The sequence below is a fragment of the Pristiophorus japonicus genome, unplaced genomic scaffold, assembly GCF_044704955.1.
Source record: "Pristiophorus japonicus isolate sPriJap1 unplaced genomic scaffold, sPriJap1.hap1 HAP1_SCAFFOLD_56, whole genome shotgun sequence".
In the NCBI taxonomy this organism is placed as follows: domain Eukaryota; kingdom Metazoa; phylum Chordata; class Chondrichthyes; family Pristiophoridae; genus Pristiophorus; species Pristiophorus japonicus.
In genome coordinates this window covers 2,271,022-2,296,082 of record NW_027254467.1, presented here as the reverse complement: position 1 = coordinate 2,296,082, position 25,061 = coordinate 2,271,022, and the positions used below count along the sequence as shown (strand labels likewise).

At 44.5% G+C, this 25,061-nt stretch overlaps 11 non-coding genes across 11 annotated transcripts; all 11 read right to left on the bottom strand.

The window, feature by feature from the left end:
* Positions 1–1,931: 1,931 nt before the first annotated feature.
* trnai-aau (transfer RNA isoleucine (anticodon AAU)) lies at positions 1,932–2,005 on the bottom strand. Its single transcript has one exon. It is a non-coding gene; the product is annotated as a tRNA-Ile (tRNA).
* A 2,194-nt stretch (positions 2,006–4,199) lies between these two features.
* Positions 4,200–4,273, bottom strand: trnai-aau (transfer RNA isoleucine (anticodon AAU)). Its single transcript has one exon. It is a non-coding gene; the product is annotated as a tRNA-Ile (tRNA).
* A 2,193-nt stretch (positions 4,274–6,466) lies between these two features.
* trnai-aau (transfer RNA isoleucine (anticodon AAU)) lies at positions 6,467–6,540 on the bottom strand. Its single transcript has one exon. It is a non-coding gene; the product is annotated as a tRNA-Ile (tRNA).
* Positions 6,541–8,734: 2,194 nt separating this feature from the next.
* trnai-aau (transfer RNA isoleucine (anticodon AAU)) lies at positions 8,735–8,808 on the bottom strand. The gene has a single exon. It is a non-coding gene; the product is annotated as a tRNA-Ile (tRNA).
* Positions 8,809–11,001: 2,193 nt separating this feature from the next.
* On the bottom strand, positions 11,002–11,075 carry trnai-aau (transfer RNA isoleucine (anticodon AAU)). Its single transcript has one exon. It is a non-coding gene; the product is annotated as a tRNA-Ile (tRNA).
* A 2,194-nt stretch (positions 11,076–13,269) lies between these two features.
* On the bottom strand, positions 13,270–13,343 carry trnai-aau (transfer RNA isoleucine (anticodon AAU)). Its single transcript has one exon. It is a non-coding gene; the product is annotated as a tRNA-Ile (tRNA).
* A 2,206-nt stretch (positions 13,344–15,549) lies between these two features.
* On the bottom strand, positions 15,550–15,623 carry trnai-aau (transfer RNA isoleucine (anticodon AAU)). The gene has a single exon. It is a non-coding gene; the product is annotated as a tRNA-Ile (tRNA).
* Positions 15,624–17,785: 2,162 nt separating this feature from the next.
* On the bottom strand, positions 17,786–17,859 carry trnai-aau (transfer RNA isoleucine (anticodon AAU)). The gene has a single exon. It is a non-coding gene; the product is annotated as a tRNA-Ile (tRNA).
* A 2,162-nt stretch (positions 17,860–20,021) lies between these two features.
* On the bottom strand, positions 20,022–20,095 carry trnai-aau (transfer RNA isoleucine (anticodon AAU)). The gene has a single exon. It is a non-coding gene; the product is annotated as a tRNA-Ile (tRNA).
* A 2,206-nt stretch (positions 20,096–22,301) lies between these two features.
* Positions 22,302–22,375, bottom strand: trnai-aau (transfer RNA isoleucine (anticodon AAU)). The gene has a single exon. It is a non-coding gene; the product is annotated as a tRNA-Ile (tRNA).
* Positions 22,376–24,581: 2,206 nt separating this feature from the next.
* trnai-aau (transfer RNA isoleucine (anticodon AAU)) lies at positions 24,582–24,655 on the bottom strand. The gene has a single exon. It is a non-coding gene; the product is annotated as a tRNA-Ile (tRNA).
* Between the last annotated feature and the right edge of the window lie 406 nt (positions 24,656–25,061).

Sequence of the window (25,061 nt, the reverse complement as noted above, 5' to 3'; positions counted from 1 at the left end):
AGAATGAAGGGAACGCGAAATAACCAAAAATTGCTGAAACACGGGATTGAGCCATGAACCATCTGGATCTTCAGTCAGACGCCTTCCCAACTGAACTATTTCGGTCTGACAGTGAACGAAGCAAAGTTTTCTCACACCTTTTTGAAAGAAAACCTGACCCCGGAAGGAATTGCCCCACCCACTCTGTCCTCGTTTCGGGGCAATGAGTCCCAAACACATCACAGAGCTCAGGTTGTGTCAATGTAAAGTATAATGATACCGAAAATCCTAATGCTCATGTTCCGTTATCAGTGCCCAAGATCCAGGCAATGGTCTTGTACACGTTGCTAAGTTCAAAATGTGTATTTTTTCGCACTGGCAATGAATTAACTGATATCTGTGCTGTGATCAACTAGGTTACTTAGGGTGATGTCGTGCAAGAACGTAATGGAAGGCTAATTATAATGGTGATTGTTCTCACACTGCAGTTAAATGTTGGCAAATTTACAGTGTCAATCAGCAATTCAATTCCACATGTTGATTTAATGTTCTGCTGAAGTGTTCATAAAGAAACAAAGCTTGCACAACAGGCTCGATCTCACCGTCTTGAAGACACAGTGAAATATACTGGAGAGTTTATAACTGTTTGAGAACATAAAATGTCAGTCTTTTCTCGACACTGATGGGCTGTGAAAGGGAGACCGGCCGAAGTCCCACATTGCCGCACTGACCCCGAGGCAAGGTGAAATTCTAGCAGGTTCAGTCCATAGCAGTGTTATGCTGAAGAGAGATAAGTGTCGCGAATCAAGGAGAGACTTAACAATACTGATGTTGAATGTCGGTTCGATCAATCACTCCATGAATTCACTGCTGGGAAATTCAGAGCTTGTAAATTGCCTGTGAACGCTAAATATAGACACACAGTGAGCCAATGTGCAATATAGGAGGGGCCCAGGCCAAATGAATGCTCGGGATAAGTTATCAGTGGCCATGGCCCAGGCATTCACTGATTCCAGTCATGCAGACGTTGCTAAGTTTAAAATGCTGAATATTTCCACACTGGCAATGCATTGACAAATGGTAAGCTAGAGTGATGTGCCGCAAAAATGTACACGGAAGGCTAAAGTTCGCCATGATTGGCAACATTTACGGTGTCAATCAGCACTTGTTGAGCAAGATCTCCTCATTTACTGCTGACTTTGAAACGGAAGGCACAGAAGTATGTGCTGTATCACTACAACGAATGATGCGCTGCTGATGGTTGGGGCAGCAAGAGGGCAGTGAGCTGTGAATTTGTTCAGGAACAGCCTTGCAGTTCAAACGGCCAAAGATACAATGTTCCCTGACCGGGAATCGAACCCGGGCCGCAGCGGTGAAAGCGCCGAAACCTAACCACTAAACCACCAGGGAAGCTGCTACACATTTGCTTGCCAACAAGCAGACCAACGCAGTCATTCCTGCTTGCTCCTTCCAAAGTCTCACCACTTTCGCGCCTGGTAAAACTGTTCGGAGCAAATGGCATTTTTTGTGGAGAACACCAAAGATATGTCCGCGCATCCACAGCATCACGTGCGGGTAGGCATCCACTGAAATCTATTTCATTCTGTCCTTTTCTCGGGATTTTTCACTCTCGGTGCCGGGTGAACATTTCATTTAGTGTTTTTGTCCTGAACTGCAGTCTTTTGCCCATCTCCAGGCGACAGAACCGTTCTGTCTGTCTGTTCCTACTTTTGAGCATTTACGGGAACAGGCCTCCGGTTCATCGTTTATCAGCAAACCAAGAAACAGAAATAAACAGAAAGATGTGCCTCTCCAACCCGTCGGCAAAGAAGCAATGACTGTTATTCCAAATAATTCCCAACCCTTGGGATTCTGAGTGGATTTGTTACATTATAAAGATTTGATTTTCAACGTGACTAAAAACCGAATAAAAATTATGAAAAACACTGGAATGGCCCGTACGGGGATCGAACCCGCGACCTTGGCGTTATTAGCACCACGCTCTAACCACCTGAGCTAACCGGCCACAATTTGTGTTAACGTTGCGTGAAAGCTCAGTCTGCGGGGATGGTGTTTCCAACTCACACTGGATGAGAGATTTACTGCATAAACATTGAACACATCACATCGCTTAAACATTGTTCACTGTTCATCTACAACACTGCGCAGAGTGTAAATAGAACGTAATAGAACGTAGCAGCTAAATCTAAAAACAATTTCTGTTGAAAATTATTATCACGCAACCGCTGAACAGCCCACTGTCCCGATATAAAATCAGCCACTACCCTTAGAATGAAGGGAACGCGAAATAACCAAAAATTGCTGAAACACGGGATTGAGCCATGAACCATCTGGATCTTCAGTCAGACGCCTTCCCAACTGAACTATTTCGGTCTGACAGTGAACGAAGCAAAGTTTTCTCACACCTTTTTGAAAGAAAACCTGACCCCGGAAGGAATTGCCCCACCCACTCTGTCCTCGTTTCGGGGCAATGAGTCCCAAACACATCACAGAGCTCAGGTTGTGTCAATGTAAAGTATAATGATACCGAAAATCCTAATGCTCATGTTCCGTTATCAGTGCCCAAGATCCAGGCAATGGTCTTGTACACGTTGCTAAGTTCAAAATGTGTATTTTTTCGCACTGGCAATGAATTAACTGATATCTGTGCTGTGATCAACTAGGTTACTTAGGGTGATGTCGTGCAAGAACGTAATGGAAGGCTAATTATAATGGTGATTGTTCTCACACTGCAGTTAAATGTTGGCAAATTTACAGTGTCAATCAGCAATTCAATTCCACATGTTGATTTAATGTTCTGCTGAAGTGTTCATAAAGAAACAAAGCTTGCACAACAGGCTCGATCTCACCGTCTTGAAGACACAGTGAAATATACTGGAGAGTTTATAACTGTTTGAGAACATAAAATGTCAGTCTTTTCTCGACACTGATGGGCTGTGAAAGGGAGACCGGCCGAAGTCCCACATTGCCGCACTGACCCCGAGGCAAGGTGAAATTCTAGCAGGTTCCGTCCATAGCAGTGTTATGCTGAAGAGAGATAAGTGTCGCGAATCAAGGAGAGACTTAACAATACTGATGTTGAATGTCGGTTCGATCAATCACTCCATGAATTCACTGCTGGGAAATTCAGAGCTTGTAAATTGCCTGTGAACGCTAAATATAGACACACAGTGAGCCAATGTGCAATATAGGAGGGGCCCAGGCCAAATGAATGCTCGGGATAAGTTATCAGTGGCCATGGCCCAGGCATTCACTGATTCCAGTCATGCAGACGTTGCTAAGTTTAAAATGCTGAATATTTCCACACTGGCAATGCATTGACAAATGGTAAGCTAGAGTGATGTGCCGCAAAAATGTACACGGAAGGCTAAAGTTCGCCATGATTGGCAACATTTACGGTGTCAATCAGCACTTGTTGAGCAAGATCTCCTCATTTACTGCTGACTTTGAAACGGAAGGCACAGAAGTATGTGCTGTATCACTACAACGAATGATGCGCTGCTGATGGTTGGGGCAGCAAGAGGGCAGTGAGCTGTGAATTTGTTCAGGAACAGCCTTGCAGTTCAAACGGCCAAAGATACAATGTTCCCTGACCGGGAATCGAACCCGGGCCGCAGCGGTGAAAGCGCCGAAACCTAACCACTAAACCACCAGGGAAGCTGCTACACATTTGCTTGCCAACAAGCAGACCAACGCAGTCATTCCTGCTTGCTCCTTCCAAAGTCTCACCACTTTCGCGCCTGGTAAAACTGTTCGGAGCAAATGGCATTTTTTGTGGAGAACACCAAAGATATGTCCGCGCATCCACAGCATCACGTGCGGGTAGGCATCCACTGAAATCTATTTCATTCTGTCCTTTTCTCGGGATTTTTCACTCTCGGTGCCGGGTGAACATTTCATTTAGTGTTTTTGTCCTGAACTGCAGTCTTTTGCCCATCTCCAGGCGACAGAACCGTTCTGTCTGTCTGTTCCTACTTTTGAGCATTTACGGGAACAGGCCTCCGGTTCATCGTTTATCAGCAAACCAAGAAACAGAAATAAACAGAAAGATGTGCCTCTCCAACCCGTCGGCAAAGAAGCAATGACTGTTATTCCAAATAATTCCCAACCCTTGGGATTCTGAGTGGATTTGTTACATTATAAAGATTTGATTTTCAACGTGACTAAAAACCGAATAAAAATTATGAAAAACACTGGAATGGCCCGTACGGGGATCGAACCCGCGACCTTGGCGTTATTAGCACCACGCTCTAACCACCTGAGCTAACCGGCCACAATTTGTGTTAACGTTGCGTGAAAGCTCAGTCTGCGGGGATGGTGTTTCCAACTCACACTGGATGAGAGATTTACTGCATAAACATTGAACACATCACATCGCTTAAACATTGTTCACTGTTCATCTACAACACTGCGCAGAGTGTAAATAGAACGTAATAGAACGTAGCAGCTAAATCTAAAAACAATTTCTGTTGAAAATTATTATCACGCAACCGCTGAACAGCCCACTGTCCCGATATAAAATCAGCCACTACCCTTAGAATGAAGGGAACGCGAAATAACCAAAAATTGCTGAAACACGGGATTGAGCCATGAACCATCTGGATCTTCAGTCAGACGCCTTCCCAACTGAACTATTTCGGTCTGACAGTGAACGAAGCAAAGTTTTCTCACACCTTTTTGAAAGAAAACCTGACCCCGGAAGGAATTGCCCCACCCACTCTGTCCTCGTTTCGGGGCAATGAGTCCCAAACACATCACAGAGCTCAGGTTGTGTCAATGTAAAGTATAATGATACCGAAAATCCTAATGCTCATGTTCCGTTATCAGTGCCCAAGATCCAGGCAATGGTCTTGTACACGTTGCTAAGTTCAAAATGTGTATTTTTTCGCACTGGCAATGAATTAACTGATATCTGTGCTGTGATCAACTAGGTTACTTAGGGTGATGTCGTGCAAGAACGTAATGGAAGGCTAATTATAATGGTGATTGTTCTCACACTGCAGTTAAATGTTGGCAAATTTACAGTGTCAATCAGCAATTCAATTCCACATGTTGATTTAATGTTCTGCTGAAGTGTTCATAAAGAAACAAAGCTTGCACAACAGGCTCGATCTCACCGTCTTGAAGACACAGTGAAATATACTGGAGAGTTTATAACTGTTTGAGAACATAAAATGTCAGTCTTTTCTCGACACTGATGGGCTGTGAAAGGGAGACCGGCCGAAGTCCCACATTGCCGCACTGACCCCGAGGCAAGGTGAAATTCTAGCAGGTTCAGTCCATAGCAGTGTTATGCTGAAGAGAGATAAGTGTCGCGAATCAAGGAGAGACTTAACAATACTGATGTTGAATGTCGGTTCGATCAATCACTCCATGAATTCACTGCTGGGAAATTCAGAGCTTGTAAATTGCCTGTGAACGCTAAATATAGACACACAGTGAGCCAATGTGCAATATAGGAGGGGCCCAGGCCAAATGAATGCTCGGGATAAGTTATCAGTGGCCATGGCCCAGGCATTCACTGATTCCAGTCATGCAGACGTTGCTAAGTTTAAAATGCTGAATATTTCCACACTGGCAATGCATTGACAGATGGTAAGCTAGATTGATGTGCCGCAAAAATGTACACGGAAGGCTAAAGTTCGCCATGATTGGCAACATTTACGGTGTCAATCAGCACTTGTTGAGCAAGATCTCCTCATTTACTGCTGACTTTGAAACGGAAGGCACAGAAGTGTGTGCTGTGTCACTACAACGAATGATGCGCTGCTAATGGTTGGGGCAGCAAGAGGGCAGTGAGCTGTGAATTTGTTCAGGAACAGCCTTGCAGTTCAAACGGCCAAAGATACAATGTTCCCTGACCGGGAATCGAACCCGGGCCGCAGCAGTGAAAGCGCCGAAACCTAACCACTAGACCACCAGGGAAGCTGCTACACATTTGCATGCCAACAAGCAGACCAACACAGTCTTTCCTGCTTGCTCCTTCCAAAGTCTCACCACTTTCGCGCCTGGTAAAACTGTTCGGAGCAAATGGCATTTTTTGTGGACAACGCCAAAGATATGTCCGCGCATCCACAGCATCACGTGCGGGTAGGCATCCACTGAAATCTATTTCATTCTGTCCTTTTCTCGGGATTTTTCACTCTCGGTGCCGGGTGAACATTTCATTTAGTGTTTTTGTCCTGAACTGCAGTCTTTTGCCCATCTCCAGCCGACAGAACCGTTCTTTCTGTCTGTTCCTACTTTTGAGCATGTACGGGAACAGGCCTACGGTTCATCGTTTATCAGCAAACCAAGAAACAGAAATAAACAGAAAGATGTGCCTCTCCACCCCTCGGCAAAGAAGCAATGACTGTTTTTCCAAATAATTCCCAACACTTGGGATTCTGAATGGATTTGTTACATTATAAAGATTTGATTTTCAACGTGACTAAAAACCGAATAAAAATTATGAAAAACACTGGAATGGCCCGTACGGGGATCGAACCCGCGACCTTGGCGTTATTAGCACCACGCTCTAACCACCTGAGCTAACCAGCCACAATTTGTGTTAACGTTGCGTGAAAGCTCAGTCTGCGGGGATGGTGTTTCCAACTCACACTGGATGAGAGATTTACTGCATAAACATTGAACACATCACATCGCTTAAACATTGTTCACTGTTCATCTACAACACTGCGCAGAGTGTAAATAGAACGTAATAGAACGTAGCAGCTAAATCTAAAAACAATTTCTGTTGAAAATTATTATCACGCAACCGCTGAACAGCCCACTGTCCCGATATAAAATCAGCCACTAGCCTTAGAATGAAGGGAACGCGAAATAACCAAAAATTGCTGAAACACGGGATTGAGCCATGAACCATCTGGATCTTCAGTCAGACGCCTTCCCAACTGAACTATTTCGGTCTGACAGTGAACGAAGCAAAGTTTTCTCACAACTTTTTGAAAGAAAACCTGACCCCGGAAGGAATTGCCCCACCCACTCTGTCCTCGTTTAGGGGCAATGAGTCCCAAACACATCACAGAGCTCAGGTTGTGTCAATGTAAAGTATAATGATACCGAAAATCCTAATGCTCATGTTCCGTTATCAGTGCCCAAGATCCAGGCAATGGTCTTGTACACGTTGCTAAGTTCAAAATGTGTATTTTTTCGCACTGGCAATGAATTAACTGATATCTGTGCTGTGATCAACTAGGTTACTTAGGGTGATGTCGTGCAAGAACGTAATGGAAGGCTAATTATAATGGTGATTGTTCTCACACTGCAGTTAAATGTTGGCAAATTTACAGTGTCAATCAGCAATTCAATTCCACATGTTGATTTAATGTTCTGCTGAAGTGTTCATAAAGAAACAAAGCTTGCACAACAGGCTCGATCTCACCGTCTTGAAGACACAGTGAAATATACTGGAGAGTTTATAACTGTTTGAGAACATAAAATGTCAGTCTTTTCTCGACACTGATGGGCTGTGAAAGGGAGACCGGCCGAAGTCCCACATTGCCGCACTGACCCCGAGGCAAGGTGAAATTCTAGCAGGTTCAGTCCATAGCAGTGTTATGCTGAAGAGAGATAAGTGTCGCGAATCAAGGAGAGACTTAACAATACTGATGTTGAATGTCGGTTCGATCAATCACTCCATGAATTCACTGCTGGGAAATTCAGAGCTTGTAAATTGCCTGTGAACGCTAAATATAGACACACAGTGAGCCAATGTGCAATATAGGAGGGGCCCAGGCCAAATGAATGCTCGGGATAAGTTATCAGTGGCCATGGCCCAGGCATTCACTGATTCCAGTCATGCAGACGTTGCTAAGTTTAAAATGCTGAATATTTCCACACTGGCAATGCATTGACAAATGGTAAGCTAGAGTGATGTGCCGCAAAAATGTACACGGAAGGCTAAAGTTCGCCATGATTGGCAACATTTACGGTGTCAATCAGCACTTGTTGAGCAAGATCTCCTCATTTACTGCTGACTTTGAAACGGAAGGCACAGAAGTATGTGCTGTATCACTACAACGAATGATGCGCTGCTGATGGTTGGGGCAGCAAGAGGGCAGTGAGCTGTGAATTTGTTCAGGAACAGCCTTGCAGTTCAAACGGCCAAAGATACAATGTTCCCTGACCGGGAATCGAACCCGGGCCGCAGCGGTGAAAGCGCCGAAACCTAACCACTAAACCACCAGGGAAGCTGCTACACATTTGCTTGCCAACAAGCAGACCAACGCAGTCATTCCTGCTTGCTCCTTCCAAAGTCTCACCACTTTCGCGCCTGGTAAAACTGTTCGGAGCAAATGGCATTTTTTGTGGAGAACACCAAAGATATGTCCGCGCATCCACAGCATCACGTGCGGGTAGGCATCCACTGAAATCTATTTCATTCTGTCCTTTTCTCGGGATTTTTCACTCTCGGTGCCGGGTGAACATTTCATTTAGTGTTGTTGTCCTGAACTGCAGTCTTTTGCCCATCTCCAGGCGACAGAACCGTTCTGTCTGTCTGTTCCTACTTTTGAGCATTTACGGGAACAGGCCTCCGGTTCATCGTTTATCAGCAAACCAAGAAACAGAAATAAACAGAAAGATGTGCCTCTCCAACCCGTCGGCAAAGAAGCAATGACTGTTATTCCAAATAATTCCCAACCCTTGGGATTCTGAGTGGATTTGTTACATTATAAAGATTTGATTTTCAACGTGACTAAAAACCGAATAAAAATTATGAAAAACACTGGAATGGCCCGTACGGGGATCGAACCCGCGACCTTGGCGTTATTAGCACCACGCTCTAACCACCTGAGCTAACCGGCCACAATTTGTGGTAACGTTGCGTGAAAGCTCAGTCTGCGGGGATGGTGTTTCCAACTCACACTGGATGAGAGATTTACTGCATAAACATTGAACACATCACATCGCTTAAACATTGTTCACTGTTCATCTACAACACTGCGCAGAGTGTAAATAGAACGTAATAGAACGTAGCAGCTAAATCTAAAAACAATTTCTGTTGAAAATTATTATCACGCAACCGCTGAACAGCCCACTGTCCCGATATAAAATCAGCCACTACCCTTAGAATGAAGGGAACGCGAAATAACCAAAAATTGCTGAAACACGGGATTGAGCCATGAACCATCTGGATCTTCAGTCAGACGCCTTCCCAACTGAACTATTTCGGTCTGACAGTGAACGAAGCAAAGTTTTCTCACACCTTTTTGAAAGAAAACCTGACCCCGGAAGGAATTGCCCCACCCACTCTGTCCTCGTTTCGGGGCAATGAGTCCCAAACACATCACAGAGCTCAGGTTGTGTCAATGTAAAGTATAATGATACCGAAAATCCTAATGCTCATGTTCCGTTATCAGTGCCCAAGATCCAGGCAATGGTCTTGTACACGTTGCTAAGTTCAAAATGTGTATTTTTTCGCACTGGCAATGAATTAACTGATATCTGTGCTGTGATCAACTAGGTTACTTAGGGTGATGTCGTGCAAGAACGTAATGGAAGGCTAATTATAATGGTGATTGTTCTCACACTGCAGTTAAATGTTGGCAAATTTACAGTGTCAATCAGCAATTCAATTCCACATGTTGATTTAATGTTCTGCTGAAGTGTTCATAAAGAAACAAAGCTTGCACAACAGGCTCGATCTCACCGTCTTGAAGACACAGTGAAATATACTGGAGAGTTTATAACTGTTTGAGAACATAAAATGTCAGTCTTTTCTCGACACTGATGGGCTGTGAAAGGGAGACCGGCCGAAGTCCCACATTGCCGCACTGACCCCGAGGCAAGGTGAAATTCTAGCAGGTTCAGTCCATAGCAGTGTTATGCTGAAGAGAGATAAGTGTCGCGAATCAAGGAGAGACTTAACAATACTGATGTTGAATGTCGGTTCGATCAATCACTCCATGAATTCACTGCTGGGAAATTCAGAGCTTGTAAGTTGCCTGTGAACGCTAAATATAGACACACAGTGAGCCAATGTGCAATATAGGAGGGGCCCAGGCCAAATGAATGCTCGGGATAAGTTATCAGTGGCCATGGCCCAGGCATTCACTGATTCCAGTCATGCAGACGTTGCTAAGTTTAAAATGCTGAATATTTCCACACTGGCAATGCATTGACAGATGGTAAGCTAGAGTGATGTGCCGCAAAAATGTACACGGAAGGCTAAAGTTCGCCATGATTGGCAACATTTACGGTGTCAATCAGCACTTGTTGAGCAAGATCTCCTCATTTACTGCTGACTTTGAAACGGAAGGCACAGAAGTGTGTGCTGTGTCACTACAACGAATGATGCGCTGCTAATGGTTGGGGCAGCAAGAGGGCAGTGAGCTGTGAATTTGTTCAGGAACAGCCTTGCAGTTCAAACGGCCAAAGATACAATGTTCCCTGACCGGGAATCGAACCCGGGCCGCAGCAGTGAAAGCGCCGAAACCTAACCACTAGACCACCAGGGAAGCTGCTACACATTTGCATGCCAACAAGCAGACCAACACAGTCTTTCCTGCTTGCTCCTTCCAAAGTCTCACCACTTTCGCGCCTGGTAAAACTGTTCGGAGCAAATGGCATTTTTTGTGGACAACGCCAAAGATATGTCCGCGCATCCACAGCATCACGTGCGGGTAGGCATCCACTGAAATCTATTTCATTCTGTCCTTTTCTCGGGATTTTTCACTCTCGGTGCCGGGTGAACATTTCATTTAGTGTTTTTGTACTGAACTGCAGTCTTTTGCACATCTCCAGCCGACAGAACCGTTCTTTCTGTCTGTTCCTACTTTTGAGCATGTACGGGAACAGGCCTACGGTTCATCGTTTATCAGCAAACCAAGAAACAGAAATAAACAGAAAGATGTGCCTCTCCACCCCTCGGCAAAGAAGCAATGACTGTTTTTCCAAATAATTCCCAACCCTTGGGATTCTGAATGGATTTGTTACATTATAAAGATTTGATTTTCAACGTGAATAAAAACCGAATAAAAATTATGAAAAACACTGGAATGGCCCGTACGGGGATCGAACCCGCGACCTTGGCGTTATTAGCACCACGCTCTAACCACCTGAGCTAACCAGCCACAATTTGTGTTAACGTTGCGTGAAAGCTCAGTCTGCGGGGATGGTGTTTCCAACTCACACTGGATGAGAGATTTACTGCATAAACATTGAACACATCACATCGCTTAAACATTGTTCACTGTTCATCTACAACACTGCGCAGAGTGTAAATAGAACGTAATAGAACGTAGCAGCTAAATCTAAAAACAATTTCTGTTGAAAATTATTATCACGCAACCGCTGAACAGCCCACTGTCCCGATATAAAATCAGCCACTAGCCTTAGAATGAAGGGAACGCGAAATAACCAAAAATTGCTGAAACACGGGATTGAGCCATGAACCATCTGGATCTTCAGTCAGACGCCTTCCCAACTGAACTATTTCGGTCTGACAGTGAACGAAGCAAAGTTTTCTCACACCTTTTTGAAAGAAAACCTGACCCCGGAAGGAATTGCCCCACCCACTCTGTCCTCGTTTCGGGGCAATGAGTCCCAAACACATCACAGAGCTCAGGTTGTGTCAATGTAAAGTATAATGATACCGAAAATCCTAATGCTCATGTTCCGTTATCAGTGCCCAAGATCCAGGCAATGGTCTTGTACACGTTGCTAAGTTCAAAATGTGTATTTTTTCGCACTGGCAATGAATTAACTGATATCTGTGCTGTGATCAACTAGGTTACTTAGGGTGATGTCGTGCAAGAACGTAATGGAAGGCTAATTATAATGGTGATTGTTCTCACACTGCAGTTAAATGTTGGCAAATTTACAGTGTCAATCAGCAATTCAATTCCACATGTTGATTTAATGTTCTGCTGAAGTGTTCATAAAGAAACAAAGCTTGCACAACAGGCTCGATCTCACCGTCTTGAAGACACAGTGAAATATACTGGAGAGTTTATAACTGTTTGAGAACATAAAATGTCAGTCTTTTCTCGACACTGATGGGCTGTGAAAGGGAGACCGGCCGAAGTCCCACATTGCCGCACTGACCCCGAGGCAAGGTGAAATTCTAGCAGGTTCAGTCCATAGCAGTGTTATGCTGAAGAGAGATAAGTGTCGCGAATCAAGGAGAGACTTAACAATACTGATGTTGAATGTCGGTTCGATCAATCACTCCATGAATTCACTGCTGGGAAATTCAGAGCTTGTAAATTGCCTGTGAACGCTAAATATAGACACACAGTGAGCCAATGTGCAATATAGGAGGGGCCCAGGCCAAATGAATGCTCGGGATAAGTTATCAGTGGCCATGGCCCAGGCATTCACTGATTCCAGTCATGCAGACGTTGCTAAGTTTAAAATGCTGAATATTTCCACACTGGCAATGCATTGACAAATGGTAAGCTAGAGTGATGTGCCGCAAAAATGTACACGGAAGGCTAAAGTTCGCCATGATTGGCAACATTTACGGTGTCAATCAGCACTTGTTGAGCAAGATCTCCTCATTTACTGCTGACTTTGAAACGGAAGGCACAGAAGTATGTGCTGTATCACTACAACGAATGATGCGCTGCTGATGGTTGGGGCAGCAAGAGGGCAGTGAGCTGTGAATTTGTTCAGGAACAGCCTTGCAGTTCAAACGGCCAAAGATACAATGTTCCCTGACCGGGAATCGAACCCGGGCCGCAGCGGTGAAAGCGCCGAAACCTAACCACTAAACCACCAGGGAAGCTGCTACACATTTGCTTGCCAACAAGCAGACCAACGCAGTCATTCCTGCTTGCTCCTTCCAAAGTCTCACCACTTTCGCGCCTGGTAAAACTGTTCGGAGCAAATGGCATTTTTTGTGGACAACACCAAAGATATGTCCGCGCATCCACAGCATCACGTGCGGGTAGGCATCCACTGAAATCTATTTCATTCTGTCCTTTTCTCGGGATTTTTCACTCTCGGTGCCGGGTGAACATTTCATTTAGTGTTTTTGTCCTGAACTGCAGTCTTTTGCCCATCTCCAGGCGACAGAACCGTTCTGTCTGTCTGTTCCTACTTTTGAGCATTTACGGGAACAGGCCTCCGGTTCATCGTTTATCAGCAAACCAAGAAACAGAAATAAACAGAAAGATGTGCCTCTCCAACCCGTCGGCAAAGAAGCAATGACTGTTTTTCCAAATAATTCCCAACCCTTGGGATTCTGAATGGATTTGTTACATTATAAAGATTTGATTTTCAACGTGACTAAAAACGGAATAAAAATTATGAAAAACACTGGAATGGCACGTACGGAGATCGAACCCGCGACCTTAGCGTTATTAGCACCACGCTCTAACCAACTGAGCTAACCGGCCACAAATTGCGTTAACGTTGCATGAAAGCTCAGTCTGCGGGGATGGTGTTTCCAACTCACACTGGATGACAGATTTACTGCATAAACATTGAACACATCACATCGCTTAAACATTGTTCACTGTTCATCTACAACACTGCGCAGAGTGTTAATAGAACGTAACACAACGTAACAGCTAAATCTAAAAACAATTTATGTTGAAAATTATTATCACGCAACCGCTGAACAGCCCACTGTCCCGATATAAAATCAGCCACTTCCCTTAGAATGAAGGGAACGCGAAATAACCAAAAATTGCTGAAACACGGGATTGAGCCATGAACCATCTGGATCTTCAGTCAAACGCCTTCCCAACTGAACTATTTCGGTCTGACAGTGAACGAAGCAAAGTTTTCTCACACCTTTTTGAAAGAAAACCTGACCCCGGAAGGAATTGCCCCACCCACTCTGTCCTCGTTTCGGGGCAATGAGTCCCAAACACATCACAGAGCTCAGGTTGTGTCAATGTAAAGTATAATGATACGGAAAATCTTAATGCTCATGTTCCGTTATCAGTGCCCAAGATCCAGGCAATGGTCTTGTACACGTTGCTAAGTTCAAAATGTGTATTTTTTCGCACTGGCAATGAATTAACTGATATCTGTGCTGTGATCAACTAGGTTACTTAGGGTGATGTCGTGCAAGAACGTAATGGAAGGCTAATTATAATGGTGATTGTTCTCACACTGCAGTTAAATGTTGGCAAATTTACAGTGTCAATCAGCAATTCAATTCCACATGTTGATTTAATGTTCTGCTGAAGTGTTCATAAAGAAACAAAGCTTGCACAACAGGCTCGATCTCACCGTCTTGAAGACACAGTGAAATATACTGGAGAGTTTATAACTGTTTGAGAACATAAAATGTCAGTAAAATACCCGGTTCTTTTCTCGACACTGATGGGCTGTGAAAGGGAGAACGGCCGAAGTCCCACATAGCCGCACTGACCCCGAGGCAAGGTGAAATTCTAGCAGGTTCAGGCCATAGCAGTGCTATGCTGAAGAGAGATAAGTGTCGCGAATCAAGGAGAGACTTAACAATACTGATGTTGAATGTCGGTTAGATCAATCACTCCATGAATTCACTGCTGGGAAATTCAGAGCTTGTAAATTGCCTGTGAACGCTAAACATAGACACACAGTGAGCCAATGTGCAATATAGGAGGGGCCCAGGCCAAATGAATGCTCGGGATAAGTTATCAGTGGCCATGGCTCAGGCATTCACTGATTCCAGTCTTGCAGACGTTGCTAAGTTTAAAATGCTGAATATTTCCACACTGGCAATGCATTGACAGATGGTAAGTTAGAGTGATGTGCCGCAAAAATGTACACGGAAGGCTAAAGTTCGCCATTATTGGCAACATTTACGGTGTCAATCAGCACTTGTTGAGCGAGATCTCCTCATTGACTGCTGACTTTGAAACGGAAGGCACAGAAGTGTGTGCTGTATCACTGCAACGAATGATGCGCTGCTGATGGTTGGGGCAGCAAGAGCGCAGTGAGCTGTGAATTTGTTCAGGAACAGCCTTGCAGTTCAAACGGCCAAAGATACAATGTTCCCTGACCGGGAATCGAACCCGAGCCGCAGCGGTGAAAGCGCCGAAACCTAACCACTAAACCACCAGGGAAGCTGCTACACATTTGCTTGCCAACAAGCAGACCAACGCAGTCATTCCTGCTTGCTCCTTCCAAAGTCTCACCACTTTCGCGCCTGGTAAAACTGTTCGGAGCAAATGGCATTTTTTGTGGAGAACACCAAAGATATGTCCGCGCATCCACAGCATCACGTGCGGGTAGGCATCCACTGAAATCTATTTCATTCTGTCCTTTTCTCGGGATTTTTCACTCTCGGTGCCGGGTGAACATTTCATTTCGTGTTTTTGTCCTGAACTGCAGTCTTTTGCCCATCTCCAGGCGACAGAACCGTTCTGTCTCTCTGTTCCTACTTTTGAGCATTTACGGGAACAGGCCTCCCGTTCATCGTTTATCAGCAACCCAAGAAACAGAAATAAACAGAAAGATGTGCCTCTCCACCCCTCGGCAAAGAAGCAATGACTGTTTTTCCAAATAATTCCCAACCCTTGGGATTCTGAATGGATTTGTTACATTATAAAGATTTGATTTTCAACGTGACTAAAAACCGAATAAAAATTATGAAAAACACTGGAATGGCCCGTACGGGGATCGAACCCGCGACCTTGGCGTTATTAGCACCACGCTCTAACCAACTGAGCTAACCGGCCACAAATTGTGTTAACGTTGCATGAAAGCTCAGTCTGCGGGAAAGGTGTTTCCAACTCACACTGGATGACAGATTTACTGCATAAACATTGAACACACCACATCGCTTAAACATTGTTCACTGTTCATCTACAACACTGCGCAGAGTGTAAATAGAACGTAACAGAACGTAACAGCTAAATCTAAAAACAATTCCTGTTGAAAATTATTATCACGCAACTGCTGAACAGCCCACTGTCCCGATATAAAATCAGCCACTTCCCTTAGAATGAAGGGAACGCGAAATAACCAAAAATTGCTGAAACACGGGATTGAGCCATGAACCATCTGGATCTTCAGTCAAACGCCTTCCCAACTGAACTATTTCGGTCTGACAGTGAACGAAGCAAAGTTTTCTCACACCTTTTTGAAAGAAAACCTGACCCCGGAAGGAATTGCCCCACCCACTCTGTCCTCGTTTCGGGGCAATGAGTCCCAAACACATCACAGAGCTCAGGTTGTGTCAATGTAAAGTATAATGATACCGAAAATCTTAATGCTCATGTTCCGTTATCAGTGCCCAAGATCCAGTCAATGGTCTTGTACACGTTGCTAAGTTCAAAATGTGTATTTTTTCGCACTTGCAATGAATTAACTGATATCTGTGCTGTGATCAACTAGGTTACTTAGGGTGATGTCGTGCAAGAACGTAATGGAAGGCTAATTTACAGTGTCAATCAGCAATTCAATTCCACATGTTGATTTAATGTTCTGCTGAAGTGTTCATAAAGAAACAAAGCTTGCACAACAGGCTCGATCTCACCGTCTTGAAGACACAGTGAAATATACTGGAGAGTTTATAACTGTTTGAGAACATAAAATGTCAGTAAAATACCCGGTTCTTTTCTCGACACTGATGGGCTGTGAAAGGGAGAACGGCCGAAGTCCCACATAGCCGCACTGACCCCGAGGCAAGGTGAAGTTCTAGCAGGTTCAGGCCATAGCAGTGCTATGCTGAAGAGAGATAAGTGTCGCGAATCAAGGAGAGACTTAACAATACTGATGTTGAATGTCGGTTAGATCAATCACTCCATGAATTCACTGCTGGGAAATTCAGAGCTTGTAAATTGCCTGTGAACGCTAAACATAGACACACAGTGAGCCAATGTGCAATATAGGAGGGGCGCAGGCCAAATGAATGCTCGGGATAAGTTATCAGTGGCCATGGCCCAGGCATTCACTGATTCCAGTCTTGCAGACGTTGCTAAGTTTAAAATGCTGAATATTTCCACACTGGCAATGCATTGACAGATGGTAAGCTAGAGTGATGTGCCGCAAAAATGTACACGGAAGGCTAAAGTTCGCCATGATTGGCAACATTTACGGTGTCAATCAGCACTTGTTGAGCGAGATCTCCTCATTGACTGCTGACTTTGAAACGGAAGGCACAGAAGTGTGTGCTGTATCACTGCAACGAATGATGCGCTGCTGATGGTTGGGGCAGCAAGAGCGCAGTGAGCTGTGAATTTGTTCAGGAACAGCCTTGCAGTTCAAACGGCCAAAGATACAATGTTCCCTGACCGGGAATCGAACCCGAGCCGCAGCGGTGAAAGCGCCGAAACCTAACCACTAAACCACCAGGGAAGCTGCTACACATTTGCTTGCCAACAAGCAGACCAACGCAGTCATTCCTGCTTGCTCCTTCCAAAGTCTCACCACTTTCGCGCCTGGTAAAACTGTTCGGAGCAAATGGCATTTTTTGTGGAGAACACCAAAGATATGTCCGCGCATCCACAGCATCACGTGCGGGTAGGCATCCACTGAAATCTATTTCATTCTGTCCTTTTCTCGGGATTTTTCACTCTCGGTGCCGGGTGAACATTTCATTTCGTGTTTTTGTCCTGAACTGCAGTCTTTTGCCCATCTCCAGGCGACAGAACCGTTCTGTCTCTCTGTTCCTACTTTTGAGCATTTACGGGAACAGGCCTCCCGTTCATCGTTTATCAGCAACCCAAGAAACAGAAATAAACAGAAAGATGTGCCTCTCCACCCCTCGGCAAAGAAGCAATGACTGTTTTTCCAAATAATTCCCAACCCTTGGGATTCTGAATGGATTTGTTACATTATAAAGATTTGATTTTCAACGTGACTAAAAACCGAATAAAAATTATGAAAAACACTGGAATGGCCCGTACGGGGATCGAACCCGCGACCTTGGCGTTATTAGCACCACGCTCTAACCAACTGAGCTAACCGGCCACAAATTGTGTTAACGTTGCATGAAAGCTCAGTCTGCGGGAAAGGTGTTTCCAACTCACACTGGATGACAGATTTACTGCATAAACATTGAACACACCACATCGCTTAAACATTGTTCACTGTTCATCTACAACACTGCGCAGAGTGTAAATAGAACGTAACAGAACGTAACAGCTAAATCTAAAAACAATTCCTGTTGAAAATTATTATCACGCAACTGCTGAACAGCCCACTGTCCCGATATAAAATCAGCCACTTCCCTTAGAATGAAGGGAACGCGAAATAACCAAAAATTGCTGAAACACGGGATTGAGCCATGAACCATCTGGATCTTCAGTCAAACGCCTTCCCAACTGAACTATTTCGGTCTGACAGTGAACGAAGCAAAGTTTTCTCACACCTTTTTGAAAGAAAACCTGACCCCGGAAGGAATTGCCCCACCCACTCTGTCCTCGTTTCGGGGCAATGAGTCCCAAACACATCACAGAGCTCAGGTTGTGTCAATGTAAAGTATAATGATACCGAAAATCTTAATGCTCATGTTCCGTTATCAGTGCCCAAGATCCAGGCAATGGTCTTGTACACGTTGCTAAGTTCAAAATGTGTATTTTTTCGCACTTGCAATGAATTAACTGATATCTGTGCTGTGATCAACTAGGTTACTTAGGGTGATGTCGTGCAAGAACGTAATGGAAGGCTAATTTACAGTGTCAATCAGCAATTCAATTCCACATGTTGATTTAATGTTCTGCTGAAGTGTTCATAAAGAAACAAAGCTTGCACAACAGGCTCGATCTCACCGTCTTGAAGACACAGTGAAATATACTGGAGAGTTTATAACTGTTTGAGAACATAAAATGTCAGTAAAATACCAGGTTCTTTTCTCGACACTGATGGGCTGTGAAAGGGAGAACGGCCGAAGTCCCACATAGCCGCACTGACCCCGAGGCAAGGTGAAATTCTAGCAGGTTCAGTGCATAGCAGTGCTATGCTGAAGAGAGATAATTGTCGCGAATCAAGGAGAGACTTAACAATACTGATGTTGAATGTCGGTCAGATCAATCACTCAATGAATTCACTGCTGGGAAATTCAGAGCTTGTAAATTGCCTGTGAACGCTAAACATAGACACACAGTGAGCCAATGTGCAATATAGGAGGGGCCCAGGCCAAATGAATGCTCGGGATAAGTTATCAGTGGCCATGGCCCAGGCATTCACTGATTCCAGTCATGCAGACGTTGCTAAGTTTAAAATGCTGAATATTTCCACACTGGCAATGCATTGACAGATGGTAAGCTAGAGTGATGTGCCGCAAAAATGTACACGGAAGGCTAAAGTTCGCCATGATTGGCAACATTTACGGTGTCAATCAGCAATTGTTGAGCGAGATCTCCTCATTTACTGCTGACTTTGAAACGGAAGGCACAGAAGTGTGTGCTGTGTCACTACAACGAATGATGCGCTGCTAATGGTTGGGGCAGCAAGAGTGCAGTGAGCTGTGAATTTGTTCAGGAACAGCCTTGCAGTTCAAACGGCCAAAAATACAATGTTCCCTGACCGGGAATCGAACCCGAGCCGCAGCGGTGAAAGCGCCGAAACCTAACCACTAAACCACCAGGGAAGCTGCTACACATTTGCTTGCCAACAAGCAGACCAACGCAGTCTTTCCTGCTTGCTAATTCCAAAGTCTCAACACTTTTGCGCCTGGTAAAACTGTTCGGAGCAAATGGCATTTTTTGTGGACAACACCAAAGATATGTCCGCGCATCCACAGCATCACGTGCGGGTAGGCATCCACTGAAATCTATTTCATTCTGTCCTTTTCTCGGGATTTTTCACTCTCGGTGCCGGGTGAACATTTCATTTCGTGTTTTTGTCCTGAACTGCAGTCTTTTGCCCATCTCCAGGCGACAGAACCGTTCTGTCTGTCTGTTCCTGCTTTTGAGCATTTACGGGAACAGGCCTCCGGTTCATCGTTTATCAGCAACCCAAGAAACAGAAATAAACAGAAAGATGTGCCTCTCCACCCCTCGGCAAAGAAGCAATGACTGTTTTTCCAAATAATTCCCAACCCTTGGGATTCTGAATGGATTTGTTACATTATAAAGATTTGATTTTCAACGTGACTAAAAACCGAATAAAAATTATGAAAAACACTGGAATGGCCCGTACGGGGATCGAACCCGCGACCTTGGCGTTATTAGCACCACGCTCTAACCAACTGAGCTAACCGGCCACAAATTGTGTTAACGTTGCATGAAAGCTCAGTCTGCGGGGATGGTGTTTCCAACTCACACTGGATGACAGATTTACTGCATAAACATTGAACACATCACATCGCTTAAACATTGTTCACTGTTCATCTACAACACTGCGCAGAGTGTAAATAGAACGTAACAGAACGTAACAGCTAAATCTAAAAACAATTCCTGTTGAAAATTATTATCACGCAACCGCTGAACAGCCCACTGTCCCGATATAAAATCAGCCACTACCCTTAGAATGAAGGGAACGCGAAATAACCAAAAATTGCTGAAACACGGGATTGAGCCATGAACCATCTGGATCTTCAGTCAAACGCCTTCCCAACTGAACTATTTCGGTCTGACAGTGAACGAAGCAAAGTTTTCTCACACCTTTTTGAAAGAAAACCTGACCCCGGAAGGAATTGCCCCACCCACTCTGTCCTCGTTTCGGGGCAATGAGTCCCAAACACATCACAGAGCTCAGGTTGTGTCAATGTAAAGTATAATGATACGGAAAATCTTAATGCTCATGTTCCGTTATCAGTGCCCAAGATCCAGGCAATGGTCTTGTACACGTTGCTAAGTTCAAAATGTGTATTTTTTCGCACTGGCAATGAATTAACTGATATCTGTGCTGTGATCAACTAGGTTACTTAGGGTGATGTCGTGCAAGAACGTAATGGAAGGCTAATTATAATGGTGATTGTTCTCACACTGCAGTTAAATGTTGGCAAATTTACAGTGTCAATCAGCAATTCAATTCCACATGTTGATTTAATGTTCTGCTGAAGTGTTCATAAAGAAACAAAGCTTGCACAACAGGCTCGATCTCACCGTCTTGAAGACACAGTGAAATATACTGGAGAGTTTATAACTGTTTGAGAACATAAAATGTCAGTAAAATACCCGGTTCTTTTCTCGACACTGATGGGCTGTGAAAGGGAGACCGGCCGAAGTCCCACATAGCCGCACTGACCCCGAGGCAAGGTGAAATTCTAGCAGGTTCAGTGCATAGCAGTGCTATGCTGAAGAGAGATAATTGTCGCGAATCAAGGAGAGACTTAACAATACTGATGTTGAATGTCGGTCAGATCAATCACTCAATGAATTCACTGCTGGGAAATTCAGAGCTTGTAAATTGCCTGTGAACGCTAAACATAGACACACAGTGAGCCAATGTGCAATATAGGAGGGGCCCAGGCCAAATGAATGCTCGGGATAAGTTATCAGTGGCCATGGCCCAGGCATTCACTGATTCCAGTCATGCAGACGTTGCTAAGTTTAAAATGCTGAATATTTCCACACTGGCAATGCATTGACAGATGGTAAGCTAGAGTGATGTGCCGCAAAAATGTACACGGAAGGCTAAAGTTCGCCATGATTGGCAACATTTACGGTGTCAATCAGCAATTGTTGAGCGAGATCTCCTCATTTACTGCTGACTTTGAAACGGAAGGCACAGAAGTGTGTGCTGTGTCACTACAACGAATGATGCGCTGCTAATGGTTGGGGCAGCAAGAGTGCAGTGAGCTGTGAATTTGTTCAGGAACAGCCTTGCAGTTCAAACGGCCAAAAATACAATGTTCCCTGACCGGGAATCGAACCCGAGCCGCAGCGGTGAAAGCGCCGAAACCTAACCACTAAACCACCAGGGAAGCTGCTACACATTTGCTTGCCAACAAGCAGACCAACGCAGTCTTTCCTGCTTGCTAATTCCAAAGTCTCAACACTTTTGCGCCTGGTAAAACTGTTCGGAGCAAATGGCATTTTTTGTGGACAACACCAAAGATATGTCCGCGCATCCACAGCATCACGTGCGGGTAGGCATCCACTGAAATCTATTTCATTCTGTCCTTTTCTCGGGATTTTTCACTCTCGGTGCCGGGTGAACATTTCATTTCGTGTTTTTGTCCTGAACTGCAGTCTTTTGCCCATCTCCAGGCGACAGAACCGTTCTGTCTGTCTGTTCCTGCTTTTGAGCATTTACGGGAACAGGCCTCCGGTTCATCGTTTATCAGCAACCCAAGAAACAGAAATAAACAGAAAGATGTGCCTCTCCACCCCTCGGCAAAGAAGCAATGACTGTTTTTCCAAATAATTCCCAACCCTTGGGATTCTGAATGGATTTGTTACATTATAAAGATTTGATTTTCAACGTGACTAAAAACCGAATAAAAATTATGAAAAACACTGGAATGGCCCGTACGGGGATCGAACCCGCGACCTTGGCGTTATTAGCACCACGCTCTAACCAACTGAGCTAACCGGCCACAAATTGTGTTAACGTTGCATGAAAGCTCAGTCTGCGGGGATGGTGTTTCCAACTCACACTGGATGACAGATTTACTGCATAAACATTGAACACATCACATCGCTTAAACATTGTTCACTGTTCATCTACAACACTGCGCAGAGTGTAAATAGAACGTAACAGAACGTAACAGCTAAATCTAAAAACAATTCCTGTTGAAAATTATTATCACGCAACCGCTGAACAGCCCACTGTCCCGATATAAAATCAGCCACTACCCTTAGAATGAAGGGAACGCGAAATAACCAAAAATTGCTGAAACACGGGATTGAGCCATGAACCATCTGGATCTTCAGTCAAACGCCTTCCCAACTGAACTATTTCGGTCTGACAGTGAACGAAGCAAAGTTTTCTCACACCTTTTTGAAAGAAAACCTGACCCCGGAAGGAATTGCCCCACCCACTCTGTCCTCGTTTCGGGGCAATGAGTCCCAAACACATCACAGAGCTCAGGTTGTGTCAATGTAAAGTATAATGATACGGAAAATCTTAATGCTCATGTTCCGTTATCAGTGCCCAAGATCCAGGCAATGGTCTTGTACACGTTGCTAAGTTCAAAATGTGTATTTTTTCGCACTGGCAATGAATTAACTGATATCTGTGCTGTGATCAACTAGGTTACTTAGGGTGATGTCGTGCAAGAACGTAATGGAAGGCTAATTATAATGGTGATTGTTCTCACACTGCAGTTAAATGTTGGCAAATTTACAGTGTCAATCAGCAATTCAATTCCACATGTTGATTTAATGTTCTGCTGAAGTGTTCATAAAGAAACAAAGCTTGCACAACAGGCTCGATCTCACCGTCTTGAAGACACAGTGAAATATACTGGAGAGTTTATAACTGTTTGAGAACATAAAATGTCAGTAAAATACCCGGTTCTTTTCTCGACACTGATGGGCTGTGAAAGGGAGACCGGCCGAAGTCCCACATAGCCGCACTGACCCCGAGGCAAGGTGAAATTCTAGCAGGTTCAGTGCATAGCAGTGCTATGCTGAAGAGAGATAATTGTCGCGAATCAAGGAGAGACTTAACAATACTGATGTTGAATGTCGGTCAGATCAATCACTCAATGAATTCACTGCTGGGAAATTCAGAGCTTGTAAATTGCCTGTGAACGCTAAACATAGACACACAGTGAGCCAATGTGCAATATAGGAGGGGCCCAGGCCAAATGAATGCTCGGGATAAGTTATCAGTGGCCATGGCCCAGGCATTCACTGATTCCAGTCATGCAGACGTTGCTAAGTTTAAAATGCTGAATATTTCCACACTGGCAATGCATTGACAGATGGTAAGCTAGAGTGATGTGCCGCAAAAATGTACACGGAAGGCTAAAGTTCGCCATGATTGGCAACATTTACGGTGTCAATCAGCAATTGTTGAGCGAGATCTCCTCATTTACTGCTGACTTTGAAACGGAAGGCACAGAAGTGTGTGCTGTGTCACTACAACGAATGATGCGCTGCTAATGGTTGGGGCAGCAAGAGTGCAGTGAGCTGTGAATTTGTTCAGGAACAGCCTTGCAGTTCAAACGGCCAAAAATACAATGTTCCCTGACCGGGAATCGAACCCGAGCCGCAGCGGTGAAAGCGCCGAAACCTAACCACTAAACCACCAGGGAAGCTGCTACACATTTGCTTGCCAACAAGCAGACCAACGCAGTCTTTCCTGCTTGCTAATTCCAAAGTCTCAACACTTTTGCGCCTGGTAAAACTGTTCGGAGCAAATGGCATTTTTTGTGGACAACACCAAAGATATGTCCGCGCATCCACAGCATCACGTGCGGGTAGGCATCCACTGAAATCTATTTCATTCTGTCCTTTTCTCGGGATTTTTCACTCTCGGTGCCGGGTGAACATTTCATTTCGTGTTTTTGTCCTGAACTGCAGTCTTTTGCCCATCTCCAGGCGACAGAACCGTTCTGTCTGTCTGTTCCTGCTTTTGAGCATTTACGGGAACAGGCCTCCGGTTCATCGTTTATCAGCAACCCAAGAAACAGAAATAAACAGAAAGATGTGCCTCTCCACCCCTCGGCAAAGAAGCAATGACTGTTTTTCCAAATAATTCCCAACACTTGGGATTCTGAATGGATTTGTTACATTATAAAGATTTGATTTTCAACGTGACTAAAAACCGAATAAAAATTATGAAAAACACTGGAATGGCCCGTACGGGGATCGAACCCGCGACCTTGGCGTTATTAGCACCACGCTCTAACCAACTGAGCTAACCGGCCACAAATTGTGTTAACGTTGCATGAAAGCTCAGTCTGCGGGGATGGTGTTTCCAACTCACACTGGATGACAGATTTACTGCATAAACATTGAACACATCACATCGCTTAAACATTGTTCACTGTTCATCTACAACACTGCGCAGAGTGTAAATAGAACGTAACAGAACGTAACAGCTAAATCTAAAAACAATTCCTGTTGAAAATTATTATCACGCAACCGCTGAACAGCCCACTGTCCCGATATAAAATCAGCCACTACCCTTAGAATGAAGGGAACGCGAAATAACCAAAAATTGCTGAAACACGGGATTGAGCCATGAACCATCTGGATCTTCAGTCAAACGCCTTCCCAACTGAACTATTTCGGTCTGACAGTGAACGAAGCAAAGTTTTCTCACACCTTTTT